Source organism: Mauremys reevesii, unplaced genomic scaffold, assembly GCF_016161935.1.
Source record: "Mauremys reevesii isolate NIE-2019 unplaced genomic scaffold, ASM1616193v1 Contig20, whole genome shotgun sequence".
Lineage (NCBI taxonomy): Eukaryota > Metazoa > Chordata > Testudines > Geoemydidae > Mauremys > Mauremys reevesii.
In genome coordinates, this window is record NW_024100827.1 from 679,794 (window position 1) to 701,174 (window position 21,381).

At 55.0% G+C, this 21,381-nt stretch overlaps 1 pseudogene; it reads left to right on the forward strand.

The window, feature by feature from the left end:
• LOC120393487 overlaps positions 1 to 21,381 on the forward strand; it is an 87,043-nt pseudogene that overhangs the window by 23,483 nt on the left and 42,179 nt on the right.

Here is a 21,381-nt window from a genome sequence, read left to right on the forward strand (position 1 = left end):
GGGGGGGTGTCTCCTGTTGTAACGGAGGTTTGTACTTTTCCCATATCTAGGGAGCCCACCGCCCAGGCAGTTTGAATCTCAGCCCACCAGCTTTCCCAGCCGTCCGGGGCAGGAGGTGGCTGCTCAGGCTTTGCCGCTGTTACCCTCGAGTAGCAAGCCCCACTGGGATCAGATTAGCCTCATTTGTTTCTCCCATTACAGTGAGGGCTTGTCTGATGCACATATTTGGGAAATCCAGGATTATTCCCAAGGGTCTGATAGTTCCTGCCCCGATTAGATTTTCTCTCCCTGCGATAACACACTTCCCCTGAGTGGCATGTACACCGAACTGGAGAGGGAGGGTTTTAACATCAGACGTTTGCTTAGTTCCTGATATGCCCTGGATCTGAACGGAGCCCACAACTGGATATACATTCAATGTCTTTTACTATAGGAATTCCAGCCCCCATGTCCAACAGAAAATCTGCAAGCCCATCCCCGACTCGGATGCTTACGTTGGGGTGTCCCCAGACATCTATTGTCACGGGGTGCTGGAAAACGCATTCCGAGCTGCAGGGAGGGCGGCCTACACTACCGAATTAGTAGCAATTGGGTCATTCAATCCAGACGCCAAGACAGTCGCCTTAGCCACCGTCATCACTGCCTTTTCTTCCTCCTTTTGAGACTCCTTACCAGTCATGCAAGCCTGTAGCTGCGCCCGCAGCTGCTCATTCTCTCCTTTAAGGTCTAAGTTCTCCTGTTTCAGAGCTCCAGGCGATACCCATTCACTCTCTCTGCCTACTCCTCTACCTCTGTTCATTCCGCGACCTCTGCAACCCGGCCACGGTCACGGGGAGAGGATCCAGGACCCTCTGTTTTCCACTGTCCTAATTCTGTTCACAACCCACTGACAGCAGCAGGGCCGTCCCTAGCTATTCTGGGGCCCTCCGCAGCCCCCTGCGGGTGTGTGGGGGCCCAGGCCTCCGCGGGGGTGGGGGCTGGCTGGGGGCATGGGGGAACCACCTTCCTGCACTCAGCAGTGACGTAGCTGGGGCCAGTGAGTGCAACCCGGCCCTGCTGCAGAGCTCAGGGGAGTGGAGGCGGGATGGGGCTGGGCTGGGGCGGGAAGAGGCGGAGCTGGGGTGGGGAGGGGGCAGGGGCGGAGCAGGGTGGGGGCCCTGGGGAAGAGCCGGAGCAGGGGCTGGAGCAGCACGCAGCTGCGCAGGGCACCAGGAAACTTGATTCCCCAAATTTCCTGGTGCCCTACGCAGCTGCGTACTTTGCGTATGGGTAAGGACGGCCCCCGGACAGGAGTTCCTTCCTGCTGTCTAAGTGCAGTCTCCACTTTTTCAATCCTTTCATCCCAAGGTATCTCTCTGCCTCCACTCTCACACCAAGCATTCACCCCTTCTAGCACCCCAGAAGGCAGCGCCTCCAAAACAAGGTGCTTCAAATCCTCGAGATCAGCATCCCCCACTGTTAACCTAGTGTATGTTTGTATTGGGTCAGCCAGCGTGGCCGGAGCCTCTCCTGGCGCTCCTGCCATTCCTCTAAGTGCAGCTAACTCACTGGATAACGTACAATGCTTTTGAGCCACACGTTTAACTATTTGCATAATATCAAGGGTCTGACAGTTCAGTGGTCCCCACAGGGTTCGTACTAGAATTGGTTTCTGTAACAGCCTGGCACGATGGGACTGCTTGCCCTAATGGTCACTTTGGCTGCTGTGGGATCCCCGGTCTCTTCGTTATTGGGCCAGGAGTAGTAAAGTGCCGTTGTCCTGGTTGTGTGACTCAAGAACAGTAGAACTGTACTTGGCATTTTCTGATGGAGGGACTTGCCCTCAACTAAGTAGCACTCGCCAGGCAAGGGACATGGGTTCCAAAGCCCAGTGAATTGAGAGGCTGGGGACAGGTATTTGTACTGGGCAGTGTGGGCCCCAGACACCACCTTGACTCTTTCTCTAGCCACTGTGTAATAACAGAGCTAGTTTTGACTCCATTAAAAGTCTTATTATTTGCTGCAGAACTGAAATCACGATACCCGGGTCTAAGCATTAGACCTACTTTGGGCTAGTGGTGCACCAGCACTGAGGCTCCCCTACCACCAGCTGAAATCACTGAGAGCTGTGTTAAGTAGTGGAGGAGCCTGAAGAGGTGAGTGGCTAGCAAGGCAGCTGGTGGTGAGGAGCAGCTAGCAGGGTGGCTGATGGAGAGGCGTGGCTTGCGGTGAAGACTGCACCAGAACCCCACGGAGAGGCATAGCAATTGGCCGTCAATATGAGCCATGGAGCATGTAAGGTGCCCCCGTACCTCCCCCCCTTCTGCCTATGCTGGGAAGTAGACTCTGCGGAGGAACTTCTGGACTGTGGGGGTGGGGGGCTGCATTGACTAAGGGCAGAAACTGTGGGAGGGGTGACTTTGGGTTACTAGACTCAAGAGCCACTATAGGGCTGCCTGTTGTTAAAGATTTTTGCTACACTGAGACTCTGTGCTTGCGAGAGGGGAAGTATTGCCTCTTTGAAGTGCCCAGGGGTGTCTGTGTAGTTTCCCTAGGTCGCTGGGTGGGGGCTCAAGCCGGTTTTGCACTGTATTGTTGAAAGGGAACCCCTGTGTGCTGAACCTGGCTCTTGCTGCTGTCATCTCGGCCTGGCAGAAGGGTCACATTTCCATATGTTTATATCTCTAGTGTCCAGTACCTTTTAAGTATGTGTATTTTTGCAACATCGGCCCTTCCTTGCCAGCTTCTGTGAGCAGGGCCTGCCTCTGGCTCACAGCTTCACTTTGCTTTATGTTAGCAAAGTCTTGCCCATTACTTTAGTTCAGGCCTTAGGTGTCATACCGGGCCTCTGATATAAGGATTTATGTTTCAGGACCTCATCTTACTACAAATATCTGATGGCAGACTTGGCAGCCATCATTAATTGGGCTAGAAGGGAGTCATGGTCTGTCTTCTTATAGGCACAGGGTCAACGTTGGGCCAAAACCTGACATTAATGCAATGTTAAGGATGGGGAAATATAGAATTAACCTTAACTCTGCCCCTTTGTGATTCTGTTTTAGGATATGCTCTCGTTTTATTTCAGCATAAATTATTTGTCAATTGATACAATAAAGGATTGGAAAACAGGCCTTGATGTGAAAGACTCAACAAGCTCAATCTGTTTAGCTTACCAGAGAGACGGTTAAGGGGTGACTTGATCCCAGTCTGTAAGTACCTACATGGGGAACAAATATTTAATACTGGGCTCTTCAGTCTAGCAGAGAAAGGTCTAACATGATGCAATGGGAGGAAGTTGAAGCCAGACACATTCAGACTGGAAATAAGGCGTCCACTCTTAACAGAGTAATTACCCATTGGAACAATTTCCGAGGGTCATGGTGGATTCTCCATCACTGGCAATTTTAAAATCCAGACTGGCTGTTTTGCTAATAGAGCCGCTCTAGTTCAAACAGGGATTAATTCAGGGAAGTTCTCTGGCCTGTGTTATACCGGAGGTCAGACTAGATGGTACCTTCTTGCTTGGAATCTATGAATCCCCGGGGGTGGGGATAAGATGGACGTATCTCCACCCTTGGCACACATTTGAAGGAATTGGACACTCACTTCTGCTTACATCTGGCTAAGATATAATATCAAACTGGCTGGAGCCCTTTATGCAGCCTAGCCTCTGCTTGCCAGAAGCTGGGAATGGGCGACAGGGGATGGATCACTTGGTGATCACCTGTTAGGTTCACTCCCTCTGGGGCACCTGGCCTTGGCCACTGTTGGAAGACAGGATGCTGGGCTGGATGTGACCTTTGGTCTGACCCAGTGTGGCTGTTCTTATATAAAACACAATCTATTATGGAGCTATAAGTGTAGAGACATCGGTAGTGACTCCACAGTTAGGATTGTGCTGTGATTTCCATTCAGGCAGGACTAAAATATATCAAGGACTCTTCTTATCTGGTCAGCTCTGGCATGGAAGGTGGCAGCTCTTAAAGTCAACAGCAATGCTCTGACATGGGTCTGGGGAGACCACATCCCAGCGAAACCGCTAGGCAAATTAGGGAGGCAGCTGGGGGGAGTCCTCTCCCCCTGGGGCAGCCTGCACCCCAAACCCCTCATTCCTGGCCCCACCCCAGAGCCTGCATCCCAGCTGGAGCCCCTCCCACACCTCAAACCCCTCATTCCCAATGTGATATTCCGTACCTCGGGGGAACACCCTGCACCCCATGTTGATGCTTGTAAAATGATTGTGTGGTAGCCAATGCAAAGTTTGTCATGTTGGGTGTCTTCGGAAGGCTCATGATGCATTGAGCATGGTTGTTATAGTGATGTTATAGTAATTGTTACAGTAATGGTATAGTGAGGTTATAGGTTATAATTTCATGTATGTAGTTATGAGGCTGAAAAATGTATCCTCATGGCTTAAAGCAAGCCCATGGGTGAACAGCCTGGGACTGGGGTTCTCACAGCAGAGCAGGGTAAGGCTGGCTCCCAGAGTCGAGGATTGGAGTGACCTAGCAGATCACTGGTCCAGACAACACCAGGGGAACATCACAGTGGCGCAGTGAGCAGGGTGTATGTATGGCTTGTTACTCCACGGGAAGTTCACACTTGAAGCACAGATATTTGTGATTTGAAGTGAGCCTTAAGTGCGGTGGCTAAGGACAGTCAGGAGGAGGTCACAGTTTTGTTATCTTCTGTTTGCTTATTTTGGGGAAAGGGAAGTAGGAACAGAAAAGCAGGAAGTGAAAGTAGTGAAGCAATTGTGAAGTTAGACTCGCAGAGGTCGGCAACCTTCCAGAAGTGCTGTGCCGAGTCTTCATTTATTCACTCTGATTTAAGGTTTCACGTGCCAGTCATACATTTTAACGTTTTTAGAAGGTCTCTTTCTATAAGTCGATAATATAGAACTAAACTATTGTTGTATGTAAAGTAAATACGGTTTTTAAAATGTTTAAGAAGCTTCATTTAAAATTAAATTAAAATGCAGAGCCCCCCGGCCCGGTGGCCAGGACCCAGGCAGTGTGAGTGCCACTGAAAACCAGCTCACATGCCGCCTTCGGCACACGTGCCATAGGTTGCCTACCCCTGAGTTAGAGCTTTCTAGGCGTCAGTCTGCAGAAAAGGAGAGGGAGCAGCAGAGTTTATTGCAACTGAAAGAGGCAGCCCGGGAGGAAGCTGCACACAGAAGGGCCATGGAAGAAAAAGAGAATGAGAGCGAAAACACCAACTGGACCTGCTAGAGAAGCAGAACCCGACCCCAATGACTCCCATCACTCCAAAAATCCACAAATGGGAACACTTCTGCTCTGCGTACAGTGAAGATGATGATATTGCTGAATATCTGACTACCTTTGAAAGGCAGTGTGTGATACATGAAATCCCTGATAATAAGAGAGTTCCTACCCTGACTGCAAAATTAACAGGTAAAGCTTGAAATGTACTCAGTTGAATGCCTATTGAAGATGCTTTAGACTATTGTCAATTGAAAGATACTGTTTTGCGAAGTTTTCAGATTACCCCTGAAACATATAGAGTTACATTTAGGAATCTTAAGAGGGATAGTTGTATGAGTAATGGGGAATATGTCAACAAAATGAAAGATTTGTTGGGGAAATGGGTGAGGGGTAAGGAGGTGACAAGGTTTGAGGGAATGTTGGATCTTGGGTAAGGAGGTGATAAGGTTTGAGGGAATGTTGGATCTTGTTGCTCAAGAGCATTTCCTAAGCGTCTGTAAGGCTGATGTGAAGCAGGGTCTGTGGGACAAAGATGTAAAGTCTGTGGATGAGGTGGCTTTTTTAGCTGATGCCTTTGAATAGAATCAGGCGTCTGTAGAGGGCAGGCCACAGAAAGGGGTTTAGAACTGGTGGGAAGGGAGGATCCCATTTTGCCCCTGGGAGGAGGGAAGGGGGTTGGGAGCCTAAACATTCTCTTACCCCCAAACATTCCTCTAACCCTCATCCCAAATCTCCTGTAAATGCAGAAGAGCCCAAAAGGTGCTATCAGTGTAATTCCACTGATCACCTGAGGAATAAATGCCCTGTGCTGGGAGGAAGCCGGCAACCAGTAGCTCATGTTAGTTCTTCTGACTTCAACACAGAACACCTCCCGCCCCACACAAGCAATTGAAACCTATCATATTGGAGCATGTTAAGGTTGTCCAACTTGATGGCAGGGAGTACTTGGGGCAGAGGAATACAGGGGTCCAGATCTCTCTGGTTAAGCAGTGTGGTCCCAAAGGCCAGTATGTGACCTGGCCAAATGGCAGAGATTGTGGGGGTGGGTAAAAGCAGATTCCTCATCCCACTAGCTAAAATCCATGTGGTGTGGGAAGATTTGGAACGTGTTTTGACTGTGGGGGTAATGGATCACCTCCTATTCGACCTGCTCCTTGGTAATGATTTTTTCCATGTAGCTCAGGTTAAAGTATTTGCCTGCAGCAGAAAAGATTCTTATGCTGGGACCCCCGAGGGAAGGGGAAAGGTCTCGGGAACTGCTGAGAGAATGGGAGAGAGGCTCCTTGATTCTTCTGCAGCTGGGGGAAGCAGTGTGCTTCCAGGTAGGGTGACCAGATGTCCCGATTTTATAGGGACAGTCCCGATTTTTGGGTCATTTTCTTATATAGGATCCTATTACCTCCCACTCCCTGTCCCGATTTTTCACACTTGCTGTCTGGTCACTCTACTTCCCGGTGGGAAGGTGGTTGAGACCAACTCCTACACTGCAGCTGGAGGCAACACCCCACCCCAGAGCCCGCACCCCCAGCTGGGGCCCTCACCCCCCTGCACCCCAACACTCTGCCTCAGCCCTGAGCCCCTTCCCAGAGGCTAGGGGTCCAGTACAGGAGTGGGTGGGTGAGGCTCTGTAGCCTGCGATGTGCAGGAGGTCAGACCAGATGATCGCGATGGTCCCTTCTGGCCTCAAAGTCTATGAGGGCTGCAGAAGCTCAGCCTGAAGGCTGGAGGAGACGATCTGCCCTTCTCAGAGCTGATAGCTGGGCACAGCTCTGAACCGACAGGCCTGTGTCCACAGTGCAGGGTAACCCCGCCTGTCTCTTTACATGACACTCCAGGAGAGCGGCTCTGATCTGCAGAGCCGGCGATTCTCACCACTGCCTCACTAGCAGAGCGGCTGCGGCCAGGTTTTGCCCACCGGCAAACGCTACGGCAGAGCACTAGGAAGCCGGCTGGCTGTGGAGCTTTCCCCGGTAGAGGTAGGGTTGCCAACTTGGTACTATTTAAAAACCGGACACTCCAACAGGAATGACGGAACCTCCCCAGTCCTGCCTCCACCCCCCAGGCCTGTCTTTGCCCCGCCTCTTCTCCTGAGGCTCCGCCCCATCCACTCCTCTTGCCCCTCCCCCCCATCGCTCACTGCTTTTCCCCTCCAACCCCCCTGTCTGGGTCAGGAGGAACTCGGCTGCTTTGCTGCAGCTGGGAGCTGCAGCCGCCCGACGCAGGCAGGAGGCGGCCCCAGCTGAGTAGGGGCTGGTGCGGGTGATGACCCAGTGCCTCCCTGCCTCCCCCGCCCGCAGTAACTGGACTTTGGGTATCCGGTCAGTATTGCTGACTGGACACTGTCAGGTCCCCTTTTTGAATGGACTTTCCAGTTGAAAACCAGGCACCTGGCCACCCTAGGTAGAGAGGGCTCAAGAGCAGCCAGCCGTCAGACCTCCTCGATAGGTGCCAGACCTGCAACCGCTGGTGGGATAGAGGAACACGTCATCTATTGCCAGAGCGACGTGCTCCTGGTACGTTTGCAGAATCCAGGCACAGCCCGATGGAGATAGGGGGCTAGCAATGGATAGAACTGTCCTCAGTAATGGGCTCCTGTTGTGTTTGGTGCTGGACAGACACTTCAGTAGACACGGCCCCTGCCCTGAGACGTGTCCAATCTCATTCCAACTAAATTCCACTTGACAAGGTAAAGTTGCAGTAGCATCCTTAGGTTTTAGCAAGTCTTTGTTCACTTCCTTGTTGGTACGCAAACTCTGGCAACCTCAAGGGGGGTGTGTGGGGGGGTGTCTCCCAGTCCTGGGCCAGTGGTGCCATGGACTAGTGGAACGAGCACAGGGCTAGGAGCCAGGAGTTCTTGAGCTCGTGTATCCATCTGGTCACTGATTCCCTCCAGAGACTTGGAGACTTAATCCCTGTACCCATTTTCCCGTAAAAACAGTGTTGATAATGCAGCCCCATCTCTGCCGGCCCTGTCGTGAGGCTGTACTTAGTGTTTGCAAAGGGCTAGCAAATGGCTAAGTATTGGGGCTCGGGGGAGACAGTGTGACCTAGTAGGCTCCTGGATTAGGATTTGGAGACCTGGGTTTCAATCCCAGCTGTACCACTGGCCTGCTGGGTGACTTTGGGCAAGTCACTGCACCGTCCAGTGCCTCAGTTTCCCCATGTGTACAATGGGGTAATGGTAGTGACCTCCTTTGTACAGAGCTTTGAGATTTATTGATGCAAGTGCCATATAAGAGCTGGGTATGATTATGATGACCACAGTCATGGGTGCATTAGAGACACTTGGATAGACCCAGCCTCTAATACATTTAAGGGGGAAAGGTGCGATGTAACAAGAGGGGCTCCCCAGTCTGTTTGTCGTATCCACTCGTCTCGTGTCAGGTATGTGGAGTGTAAGTTCCTGGGGGCAGGAGCTGTCTTTTTGTCCAGTGTTTAATACCTGCAGAAGGACATTCTGTGTCTCCGGACAGCAGTGAACAAAGGGCTTTTTGTCGGGATTTCCCGAGCATGGGTCTTAATCCATTTCTCTCTCTCTTTCTCCCCTGTTTTATCTGTGCTCCGGCCGGCCCCGTGTTATTTTGCCCTCTCGAAGGCATGCGATTGATTTGTTGCCGAGAACTTGCTGCGTCCCGGCCTCATGTCTCAAAGCCAGGCGGTTTTGTTCCAAGCTCCCTCTCGAAGGCAGAGGCTCGTGCTGCGCCTGGCCCGGGGTAGGGCTGGTGGTCTCCTGGCAGAGCTTTGGCTTGGACCGAGTCACGGCTGGCCCTGTGTGGATGGGAAAAGAGGGATCCCTGAGATCCTTCTCCTCTCTATGTCCACACAGGAGGCAGCTGCAGTTTGACTCAGGCCTGCCTTGCCCAGCCCAGACAGGGGGTGTCTGAGCAAGGCAGGGACAGTGGCCAAACCCCCCCCCAATCCTGCCCCGGCTCCAGATGTCAACAGGAGGGGAGTGGCTGTAATTGCCCTGGCCAGTTCACTGCCCCCACCCCAGGGTGCCTCATATATAGGCCTAACTCCTCTGCTCTGCTGAGCACAAGAGATGCTGAGCCGCCCTCCGGCCCCGGGCTGCAGAGGCCAGAGTTGCCCATCTGCACAGTGGGGTTTTACAGTGTTCGGCATTTCCCAAGCCTGGCTAGGAGGCGGCCCCGCTAACCTTTGTTCAAAGCTTTTACAGAGCTGGGCGGCGCGGGGCGGGGGAGGGGAAGAGGGCCGAGTCGGCTCGTCTGCTCCTGCCTTGCAATGCGCTGAGACGCAACTGGCGCGACCACCCGGCTCCCTCCCTAACCCGTCGGCGGGGACGACCCTGGGAATCCCAGCCGCAGAGCTGCCCCCGCTCTGGGCCCGCTGCTCGGTGATGACAACCTGACCGCTGCACTGGGACGGCTCTCGGCTTCTTCACGGCTCTCACCCGCCTTCTCTTGTTCATTCCTGTCTTTCGCTCCCTCTCTCCTTTTCCCTCCCGCTTTCCTCTGGGCTCGCTCATTTTCCCAGTGATTCGGACCCTGGCTCTGCCCCACAAAACCCCGATCCGGCCCCCATTGATGCTAGCGGAAGCTGGCTGGGTCCCACCCAATGAGCCTTTACGGCCAGCCCCCAGGTTCCCATGCTTCCGCCTCGCTCTGGGGCCAGCTGGTTTTCCTCCAAACCTGTTAATTCTCAGCATTGCAGAGGAGCTGGATCGGGGCCTGGTGGGTGAGGGCGAGCGAGCCAAGAGGAGAGGAGACTTCTGTTCCTAACGGGTCTTTGTCCCATCCCCCCAGGTCCAGGCGGCAGGAGGAGGGGAACAGGGCGCTGTGGCCGGCTGGGCTCCATCGCGGCTCTGAAGTACGCAGTGGTCGGACTCTACCTGCTCGTGTTCCTGATCCTCGTCGGCGTCTTCATCCTGGCAGGTAAAGGCGCCTCCGGTCTGCCTCCCGCTCTGGGGAGGAGCGGAAAGGGGTGGGGAATGCCGCATTCGTACCGGAGCCTCTGCGGCCGCCTCTGGGCTGCCACCTCGTTCAGCCAGGCAGGGCTGAAAATGCTTGTGGTCCGGTACGAGCTGCATGAGCTCACTGCAGCGTTGGGTGGTTTCGAGAAGCCAGGCTCTGGCTCCAGCAGGGATCGCCGTAGGGAAGGTCTCTGGCTGTGCTATCCGGGGGAGGACGGGGCGGGAAACGGGGGGTGATCACAATGCTCCCTTCTGGCTTTGGAATCCAGGACTCACCACGGCACAAATCCTCATGGCCCAAATGCCCAGCAGCGGGCGCCCTCTCCGTCTCACTCTTTCACTACGTCGTCCCTCAGGGCAGCTGTCAGCCTGCAGCCCTGGGCACTGCCTTGAGTGACCGCACGAGGGACTGGTCCGGAGATGGGCTACCGAGAGCTAGAGGCTATTCCTGGCCTGCACTGGCTTGCTGCATCATCCTGGGCAAGTCCTGGTAAAAAAAAAAAGTCTCTGCATCTTCAGATCTTCAGGCACTAGAAAAAGGCAAAACATAACGAGTGGGCCAGATCCTCCTCTGCTTTTCCGCGGCTGCATTCTTTCTCCGCCAGTCGCTGCGCCTCGGAGACCTCCCTCGGCAGTCCCTTAATCCCCCCAGCATGTCTCCAGGATCCTGTGTTTACTCCGCCGCCCGGCGTCTTGGGTGTAATCGTACCCGAAGCTCAACCAGGCGCAGCGTGAGTGATTCTTGGCTCCAGAGGGCTGTGTCGCGTCAGGCCGAGGCGCACCACGCGGAGGATTAATGAGCAGCCTTGACCTGACCCGCTCCCGAGCTGATGTGTTGGTTTTGTGGGCTGGGCTGTTTCCACCCGAATGTTTTGCAAAGCCACTTCCACTGCAATCGCTCCCAACTGCCACGAGGCCAAATTGCGATGCGGTGCTTGGCGGTCTGAGCCGTTGATTTCCCGCTGACCCTTGGAAGAAACAACCCACCCGCTTCTTGTTTAGTTTGAGAGGCCTCCCGCCGAGAGCAGCATGGGCCTCCCGAACCCGACACCGTGGAGATCAAGTCCGGACTCCACACAGCTCTGGAGAAATGCCATCGCTCTGGGATGCACAGAAGATTTGTACAGCCCCTAGCAGAGTGCGGCACCATTCTTGGTTTGCCCTTTCGCACCACCATAATAAACGTGATTATGAATCATCATAAAGATCTCTGTGCGCATTTCAGCCGCATCTCCCAAGACTCAGACCCACGGGGCTACCCGGGATCTTGATCAGTGGCACAAGTAAGCAGGACCAAGTCTACTCAGTGCTAGGATCGGAAGCCTGCAAAGGAAACCCAGGTGTCACATGGGACATGAATCTGTAGGAGGCGCTTCCCCTCTGCTAGTGCCAACTCCAGTGCACCAGACTCCCACAGGCCAGATAGTCCTTGTCAGCCTGGGACGTGAGAGGCTGAGTCTAAGAACTCCCCCTGCCTGGGTCATCAGCATGGCTTGAATCCCTTGCCATCAGCACCGCTATCCTGACCTTTATCACTTGAGCTACAGGAGGAGCTCCATCAGCCAGTGGCAGTAGGCTGTTACCCCTCTAGCAGCCTAGCAACTCTGCCAGTGAGTTTCTCGAGCACACTCCTGAACTCGGCTCTCCCACGAGGCATCATGAGACCTCACTGTGAGGCCGTTGGCCTGGCCTGCTGCCACATACTTCTTGGAGGAAAGCGAGCGCGCAATATCTGCAGAGGGGAAAGAAACCTCCCACAGCTGGGGTGCAGTACTGGATCTGGGTTGAGTTCTTACTGCTAGAACGAGCTCAGGCCAGGAGGAAAGAATCAGGCTACCAACTGTGAGCCCCAGAAACCCTGCCCTGGACTAGGAGGCAGGCGCCCTGGAAACTCCCTGAAAGTGGGGGGGCCACCGGTGCCCGAAACGTGGCCCTGTCCCCCATGCCACCCCTTCCCCTGGAGGCTCTGCTCCCATGCCACCCCTTGTCCCTAGGCCCCGCCCCCACCACGTCCCTTTCCCCAAGCCCCTGCCTTCGTGCTGCCCCTTCCCCCAAGATCCCACCTCCGCTCACTCCTCTCCATCCCCTCCCCCCCCGACATCACTCACTCTTATGTCTGTTAAAAAGTGATGGGGCCTGTGACGAAGTGGAACTGTTCTTAATGTTTCCTCTGAATACTGTGGGGGTGCCTCAGTTTCCCCTACACATTTCTTAAGTCTCCAGCGTGCATAAATGGCCGACACTCTGTCTCCTGGCAACAAATGGCTGGGGCCCTTCCCCCCTGCAAGGGGATGGCTAAAGGTGAACAAGGAGATCAGGTGACCTCCTGGCCCAGGAAAGAGACAAAGGCCAGAAAGGAGGGGCTGGAGGGGTTTTCAGTTTGGAGCTGGCTGGGGACGGGAAGTGAGGGCAGACGTGGGGGTCTGGCTCGCTGGGCCCCAGGATGGACTCGGCTGAGGGGTCCTGTTCTCTGTACCTACAAGCTCTGTTTTAGACTGTGTTCCTGTCATCTAATAAACCTCTGCTTTCCTGCCTGGCTAAGAGTCAGTGTCCAAGGCGGACTCGCTGTGGGAAGCGCACGGAGGGGCAGAGGATGCTGAATGTTCCAAGGAGAGACCCAGGAGGTGAAGCCGTGTGAGCTGCTTGCCCTGCAGACAGTCTGCTCCGAGGGAGAGGAGGCTCCCCAAAGTCCTGCCTGGCTTGGTGGGGAGCAGTTCCAGAGCATCCCCCCGGGGACTCTGTGACAGGGCCATGGCCCCCTGGTCCTCCCTGTTCCGGCACCCTGCTAGGAGGTTGACATGGGCCTGGACTTTGAAACACCTGGCAGAGACACTGTCCCTACAAAATCCATCCTCGAATGTGAGTTCTGGGTTTCCTCATCCTACATGGGCCACCTGCTTAGCTGCATGCATTCAGCTGCTAGTTCTGGACTATAACATAGAGCACCGAATCCTTGGGCACTTAGCACACAGCGGGACCTCCCAGAACTTTGCAGCAACGGGGGACATAGAACCCAGCTCCTCCTGTTTCAAAACCCCTGGCCTCTTCGGCCAAAGGAGAATCTCCACTGGGAATTCACAGTATAGGGTCACTGAGACACGTCAGCACCGGTCTCATTCAATCCAGCAGAGGGTGTTGTTAACGCATACACCGCAGCCTGTTCACTACAGCATTTACTATGGGCGCTCAATAGCACTGGGTACTTAAATGGAAGCAGAGCTAGCACGTGGTTCCTTCGACAGTTTACAAAAGAATCCAAGCAGTATCTTCCTTCCGCCCTCTGTTCACAGCCCCCCTGACCGGAGCATGAATTAAGAGACCATTTGGGCTGTGACTTCCAGACTGGTTTGCAAGCACGTATAGATCATCTACAGCAGGGATCGGCAACCTTTGGCACGCGGCCCGTCACGGAAAGCCGCTGGCGGGCCGGGATGGTGTGTGTACCTGCAGCATCCGCTCCCATTGGCCGCGGTTCACTGCTCCAGGCCAATGAGGACTGCGGGAAGCGGCGCAGGCCAAGGGATGTGCTGGCGCTTCATGCAGCCCCCATTGGCCAGGGATGGTGAACCGCGGCCAGTGGGAGCTGCGATTGGCTGAACCTGCGGACGCTGCAGGTAAACAAACTGTCCTGGCCTGCCAGCGGATTTCCCTGATGGGCCGTGTGCCAAAGGTTGCCGATCCCTGAGCTACAGGATCCATGTGTGACGTTGCACTCTACATGAGTTTATGAAAATATGCTAATGAGTGTGAATATAATGTAACTGGAACATGCTTCATGCAAAAGGTCTCTTGTAAGACATCATTACAAAGCTTATAATCTACTGAGTGTGGTCATCTTATTTGTATGAATGTATCATTCTTGTATCTGAAACTAGGAATATGAAATATAACTCTGAGGGCCTGTTGTAATTATGCAAAGTGTGGGCCATTAATGGTGGTTTGGAATCTCGATGGCTCCCATCAACCAGGACAACTGACTGTGGGTGGCTCTGTTTGCAGGCAGCCTCCCTGTGAGCCAGGCCGGGAAGAATGAAGGCTTGGGGGGGGTCTCACAGTGATATGTGACCAGGTCACCTGGTACTAGAATCCATCTTTAACCTGGTGCTTTTCCATTTAGAAAGGGGGGAGACCCAGAAAGGGACACAAGTTTCCCACCTTGTGCAAAGCTATACAAGGGGGTGGAACAGAACAAAGGAGGCTGCAATCATGAGAAATCGCCTAGCTACCACCTGAGCTGGAACAAGGGCTGCACCAGGGGAAAGGATTGGGCCCCGGCTAGGAAGGAGTCTAGTCTGTGAAAGAAGCTTATTGGAAAATCTCTGAGGGTGAGATTTTATCTGTAATCAGTTTCCTAATGTATTAGGCTTAGACTTGCGTGCTTTATTTTATTTTGTTTGGTAATTCACCTTGTTCTGTCTGTTACTACTTGGAACCACTTAAATCCTACTTTCTGTATTTAATAAAATCACTTTTTACTTATTAATTAACCCAGAGTAAGAGATTAATACCTGGGGGAGCAAACAGCTGTGCGTATCTCGCTATCAGTGTTATAAAGGCCGGACAATTTATGAGTTTATCCTGTATAAAAAGGATTTATTTGGGGTTTCGACCCCATTGGGAGTTGGGCATCGGGGTGTTGGAGACAGGAGCACTTCTTAAGCTGTTTTCAGTTAAGCCTGTAGTTTGGGGGGACGTGGTTCCAGGGCCGCCCAGAGGATTCCAGGGGTCCGGGGTCTTCGGCGGCGGGGGGCCCTTGCGTTCCGGGACCCGCCGCCGAAGTGCAGCCCGGTCTTCGGCGGTAATTCGGCGGCGGGGGCGGGGGTCCCCGCCGCGGGTCTTCGGGGCACTTCGGCGGCGGGTCCCGGAATGGAAGGGCCCCCCCGCCGCCAAATTACCGCCGAAGACCGAGCTGCACGTCGGCGGCGGGTCCCGCTTCGGCGGTAATTCGCCAGTGGGGGGGTCCTTCCACCCTGGAGCGGAAGGACCCCCCGCTGGCGACGACCGGGAGCGAAGAAGCTCCTGCGCCCTCTTGCCCCGCCCCCTCTGGGTGGCCCTGACACTATCCACCCCCCCCAGAACACCCACAATCCAACCCCCCCATTCCCTGCCCCCTGACCGCTCCCCCAACCTCTGCCCCCTCCCTGTGCCCCGACTGTCCCCAGGTCTCCCTGCCCCTTAGCCAACCCCCCCGGCCCCAGCCTCTTACCCCCGGCTCCTTCCTCACCCGGAGTCTCAGCACCTCGCTGAACAGCCGCAGCGTGTCCCCGGCGGGGCCTGAGCTCCGTCCCGCTCAGAGCCGCGTGGTGAGGGGGCGGGGCTGGGAGCTCCACGCCGAGCGGAGGGAGCTGAGCTCAGCCCGGAGCTCGCAGCCCCGCCCCCTCCCCACGCGGCTCTGAGCGGGGCAGGGCTCAGGGGCCCCGGCGGAGACATGGTGCAGCACTGTCTGAGGACACCGCTTGATGCGCTGAGGCTCCAGGAGAGGGGCGGAGGCGGGAGCCTCAGCTGTTCTCTTGGGGGACCCTGCGGAGCCCGGGGCCCGGGGCAAATTGCCCCCTTTGCCCCCCCCTCTGGGCGGCCCTGCGTGGTTCAGACCTGGGTCTGTGTTGCAGCAGGCTAGCGTGTCTGGCTCAGAACAGGCAGGGCACTGGAGTCCCAAGCTGTCAGGGAAAACGGGCTCAGACGTCATTTCAGCACATCAGCTGGCAGTTCACAATGGGTTTTCTGTGATCCAGCCCGTCACACCATGCAGCACCCGTCCATCTTCCAAACAAACCCTCTGCTTTCTCAATATTGACAGTCTTCGTACTGGAAAGCAAGGCAGCCTGGAAGCGGGCCATCAGCCTGCTGTCAAAGCACAGGATACGCGGCGCTCCGGGGTGGGGAAGGGAACTCTTGGAAGGCAGGGTGGGCCTCATGTCAGTTGTTGGTATGTTTTTATTCTCTCCCTGCTGGGAGTAATTTAAAATATGCAGGCAGGTCATGTGATTGGAGGCAAACCAGAGCCCGGCCCCCCGTAACACATACACACAAACAACCCAGTGGAGCTTCCCCAATGCCAGGTGCCTATGGAAACACCGACCCGCTCTTCCGCGGTGGTAGGAAAACCACATCGCCTGATCCCCTTCCCTGGTATTGCTCCTTTTCACTTTGTAAAAGGGTTTAACCCATGGGACTCGAGCCAAATCTCCAAAGTCACCATGCTGCCAATAGTTGCTCTCCTGGTAGGGGCAGCAAAGAATCCTGTGGCACCTTATAGACTAACAGACACAGGTGCCACCGGATTCTTTGCTGCTTTTACAGATCCAGACTAACACGGCTCCCCCTCTGATACTCTCCTGGTAGGGTTGCCAACTTTCTAATTGCACAAAACTGAACACCCTAGCCCCGCCCCTTCCCCGAGGCCCCCACTCTCTACATTCTGGGAAGCAGGTTGCAGTGCGGGAGGGGGTGAGGGCGCTGGGCTGGGGGTGCAGGTTGGGGGGTAGGGCCAGGGATGACGGATTTGGGGGGGGGGTGGGGGCTCGGGGTTGTTGCAGATGGTTGGGGTGCTGGGTGGTGGGGGCTCTGGGATGGGGCCTGGGATGTGGGGTTGGGATGCTGGAGGGGGCTCTGGGTTTGGGGGTGATCAGGGGTGGTGCTGGGGATTGTGGTGTGGGGAGGGCTCTGGGCTGGGGGTGCAGATTGTGGGGTAGGGCCGGGGATGAGGGATTTGAGGTGTGGGAGGGGGCTCTGGACTGGGGCAGGAGGTTGGGGTGCAGGGGGGTGAGGGCTCTGGGATGAGGGTGCAGGCTCTGGGATGGGGCCAGGGATGAGGGGATTGGGGTGCAGGAGGGGGCTCTGGGTTTGGGGGGGCTCAGGGCTGGAGCAGGGGATTGGAGTGAGATGGCTCCCAGTCAGCGGCGCAGCGGGGGTGCTAAGGCAGGCTTCCTGCCTGTCCTGTCACCACAGACTGTGCTGCGCCCCGGAAGCAGCCAGCAGCAGGTCCGACTCCTAGGCGGAGGTTGACAGGTGGCTCTGCATGCTGCTCTCGGCACCGCCCCCCAGCGTGGAGCCGGTGCTCGGGACGGGGCAGCACGTGGAGCCCCGTGGCCCCCCCACCTAGGAGCCGGACCTGCTGGCCGCTTCCGGGGCGCAGCGCGGAGCCAGTACAGGTAGGGACTAGCCTGTCTTAGCTGGGCAGCACCGCCAACGGGACTTTTAACAGCCTGGTCAGCGGTGCTGACCGGAGCCGCCAGGGTCCCTTTTAGACCAGGTGTTCCCGTCGAAAACCGGACACCTGGTCACCCTAGCTCCTGGGCATGGGCAGAACTAACCATGGGCCTGAAGGATGCTCGGGGAGGCTGCCTGGTGAGAGAGTGGCTCCACCCCAGAGTTAGGTAGCATGCGGTCGGGAGATTTATGGGGTTTGCTTTTAACTTAGTTGCAGTGGCCTTCTTACCACATCCTGTCTAGGAAGCCTGGATCTGTTGGAATCTGAAGGGCAAGCTTCCTGGGGTCAGTCCTTCCTTCTGGGTCACACAGATGCAGGAGGACGTCAGCTGGAGCTTTTAGTCCCTTCCCCCTGCCCCTCCTGTTTTTGGTTGAATATTGTTATTGAACCAAGAATCCTGACCCTTTCCATGCCAGGAGTTGTGCAGGGATGAGGGAACTGGCCCCCTTAGTCCAGGTGTATTTACAATTGTCAGCCCCACAGCGGCTGCATTGGACAGGCAGCCACAGGAAATCTGTAATGTAGCCAACTCTGTCAATAGGGTGTGCCTGCCCTTCAACGCCCCCTACTGAGTTAGCACTGTGCTGTGGGTACTCTCTGCCTCAGTTTCCCTTCTCAGTAAGCCAGTAGCTCCATTCAGGCACCTTTGATCAAGGATACCCTCCTTGGGTCTTGTTTAAACCAAGCTCATGATTTTGGGGGACCCAATGCATGAGTTTTGAACGTTTGGAATTGGTCAGACTGAATCTGTGCCCTAAATGAATTAAAGCACCTAATTAAGACCTTTAATCTGAGGCACTCAAAGTGCTCTACAAACAGATTAATTCATTCTCAGTGAACTGGGGATCACAAGAGGGTAAGACCTCCATTTTTAAAGATGGCCTCTAATTTTGGCTGCCGCTGTTTACTGAAGACACTTACCCACAGGCGCTTGGCTTTCAAAATTGCTAAGTACTCACCCACTTCCACTGAATTCACTGCGGGGTGCTCAGTATAATACACTGGCAAAGTATGTGTCGTGTTCCTCCATAGTGGCTGGTTTACATAGTGGATAAAAACCAACTACTGCTGACAGCAAAGGGAGTTATTCCTTTAGCTCAAGTGGTAGAGACCTGTGATTTGGTATGGAAAGGCCTCAGTTCAAACACAGCCAGGGAAGGTTACTTCAGCAGCTCTAAAAATCTGTCCTCTTCCCTCTGTTTGAAGTTGGGCTTCCAAAATTACAGGCTGTCTTTGAACATCTGGCCCCAGCCATGCAGTAAAACAAAATGCAGGAGTCCTGGCTTCCAAGCCCTGAGTCCATGCGAGAATCCAGAATAATAAAAATAAAGCCATGTGGGGCAGGGATTGGCTGTAGCAGCCCTCTATGTAGAGAGTCCTGCCCCCTTCAGTGGGGCTCCGTGCTAGTACCTAGGTCCATGCTAGCAGATCCCACTGTTGGATGAGGGCCTATGGGTGAAATTCACCCCTGTGGACAAGGCCCAGCACAAAGCCCTTAAAACAGGACATAGCCAGCACAAGAGGCCAGGCTCCCTGTGTAGGGTGAATTTCACTCACAGTGAGCACAGACAAGCAGCAGAAGCCCAAAGGACCTGAAACCAGATTGCTAAAGAAGTAAAAAAGGAGAGTTACAGGCACAGAGCAAGCAGATGGAAGAGAAGTAGAGTGAAATGATGCTGAAACAGCAAAAAATATATCTATATATATAAGATTTTTATATACCAGTCCATCAATCCATCCTCAGCAAGATGAATTTATTAACTTAACGAAAACACCTACAAACTACAGGCCAAAACAGACAAGTTTCTACACAGCTTGAGTTCCAGCCTTCTCTCCCTTGTTTACCAGGGACCATACCCTGGCGGGAACGCTGTACTGCCCTGTGATGGGGTCTTCCCCCCACACCAGCCCCCCAAAGGTGAAGGAAGCTGTGAAAGGGTCCACACATAAGGGGTTAGGCTGGAGAAGCAACCCCTGATTGGAAGATGGAGGTCAGGTGAGCAGGTGTAGGCTGGGCTAGGATAAAGCCAGAAAGCTGGCCACAGAAATGGCTGCTGCAAGGAAGTCTGCAGCCACCCTTGTGCATTAGAGAGGGAAGGAGGGAACCCAGGGAAACAATAGGACTGTGGGAGCCTGGCTGTGAGGGAAGGGTGTACCCTGAAGAGGGAAGGGGGAAGAAAAAGCCTGTGGGAGGTGGAGTAGGAAGCAGCTCAGGAAGAGAGGAGCAAGGTTGGGGCCTGAGCAACCCTTGGCTGCATGTTGTAAGGTCTCTGGGCTGGAACCTGGAGTAGTGGGTGGGCCTGGGTTCCCCCCAGCCACTGATGGGTGGGGGAGGGGCATTGCCTGGACAAAGGGTCCTGTGGGACTCTGTAGCCCAGAAGGGGGAACCCCATAGTGAGCTGGCCGGGGGGCTGAGTCACAAAGAGGCAGCTGTAGCTCTGGGGTGAGAGAGAGGGCCCAGAGCGAGGGAGAGGACAGCGGGGGAGAGACCACAAGGGGAGGCGTCGGACCTAGAAGGAAACAAATTCCCTAGAACATCCAGGAGGAGGCAGCACCCATGGTGAGTGTGTGCCCTGGGACAAGCCCACAGAGACATCTGGTGCAGGGTTGGGCAAAGTTTTTGGCCTGAGGGCCACATTGGGGTTCCAGAACGGTATGGAGGGCTGGGTGGGGAAGGCTGTGCCTGCCCAAACAGCCTGGCCCCCGCCCCCTGCCTGCCCCCTCCCACTGCCTGCCCCCTGACTGCTGCCCTCAGAACTCCCGACCCATCCAACCCCGGTGCTCCTTGTCCCCTGACCGCCCCCTCCTGGGACCCCCCACCCCTAACTGCCTCCTTGGGACCCCACCCCCTATCCAACCCACCCTGCTCCTTGTCCCCTGACCGCCCCTCCTGGGACCCCACCCCTAACTGCCTCCTTGGGACCCCCCCCCCTATCCAACCCCCCCTGCTCCTTGTCCCCTGACTGCCCCCCACCTCTGCCCCCATCCAACCACTCCCTGTCCCCTGACTGCCCCCTGGGACCCCCGGACCCCCATCCAACCTCCCTGCCCCCTTACCATGCTGCTCAGAGCAGCAGGACTGGCAGCCATGCTGCTGTGCTGCCCAGCAGGAGATCACAACCCTGCACCCAGAGCACTGGCAGCATGGCAGGCTGAGGCTGAGGCTGAGGCTGAGGCTGGGGGGAGGGATAGCTCAGTGGTTTGAGCATTGGCCTGCTAAACCCAGGGTTGGGAGCTCAATCCTTGAGGGGACCAGCTGGGGATAAGTCCTGCTTTGAGCAGCGGGTTGGGCTAGATACCTCCTGAGGTCCCTTCCAACCCTGATCTTCTATGAGAGGGTTAGGGGCAAGTCTGGCCAGGCAGGACAGTCCTCCCAGCCAGATGCAGCCCAGAGGCCATAGTTTGCCTAATGGCTCAATAGTGTAACTCAAGGAAAGATGGCACGAAAGGGAGTGACTCCAAAGATGAGGGCCAGGAAGGAATTTTGCCCCAGGTCAGGCTGGCAGAGACCCTGGGTTTTTTCCCCCCCCCCCTTCCTTTGTAGTGTGGAGCATGGGTCATTTGCTGGTTTGAACTGGAGTAAATGGTGCAGTCTCTGTAATTTGAAGTATTTAGATCAAGATTTAAGGACTGCAGTAACTCAGCCTGAGGTTATGGGCCTGTTAGAGGGGTGGGTGAGGGTCTGTGGCCTGCAATGTGAAGAAGCTGCAAAAATCCATCTGTAAATATCACTTTTCGAGTAGATAAATGGTGGAGGTCTGAAAACATGAAAGGACGGCACGTGGGGCCAGCAGTCTGGCCCGACGCAGGTTGGCAAAGAGTTAATACTCCGGTGCCTTACAAGGGAGGACATTTGCCTGTTAAAGGCATTCTCCTGCAGATGGGACCACGGTCCCTCCCTTCTGCCTGTCTTTGGCCCTGGCATCACAGGGCCATTGTTTAACCTGGCCAACGCTGGGTCTGAATGCCCCTGGCTGACTGGGAGCTTGATCCAAAGCTCATTGCTGCTCATTTCAAAGAGCTTAAGATCAAGC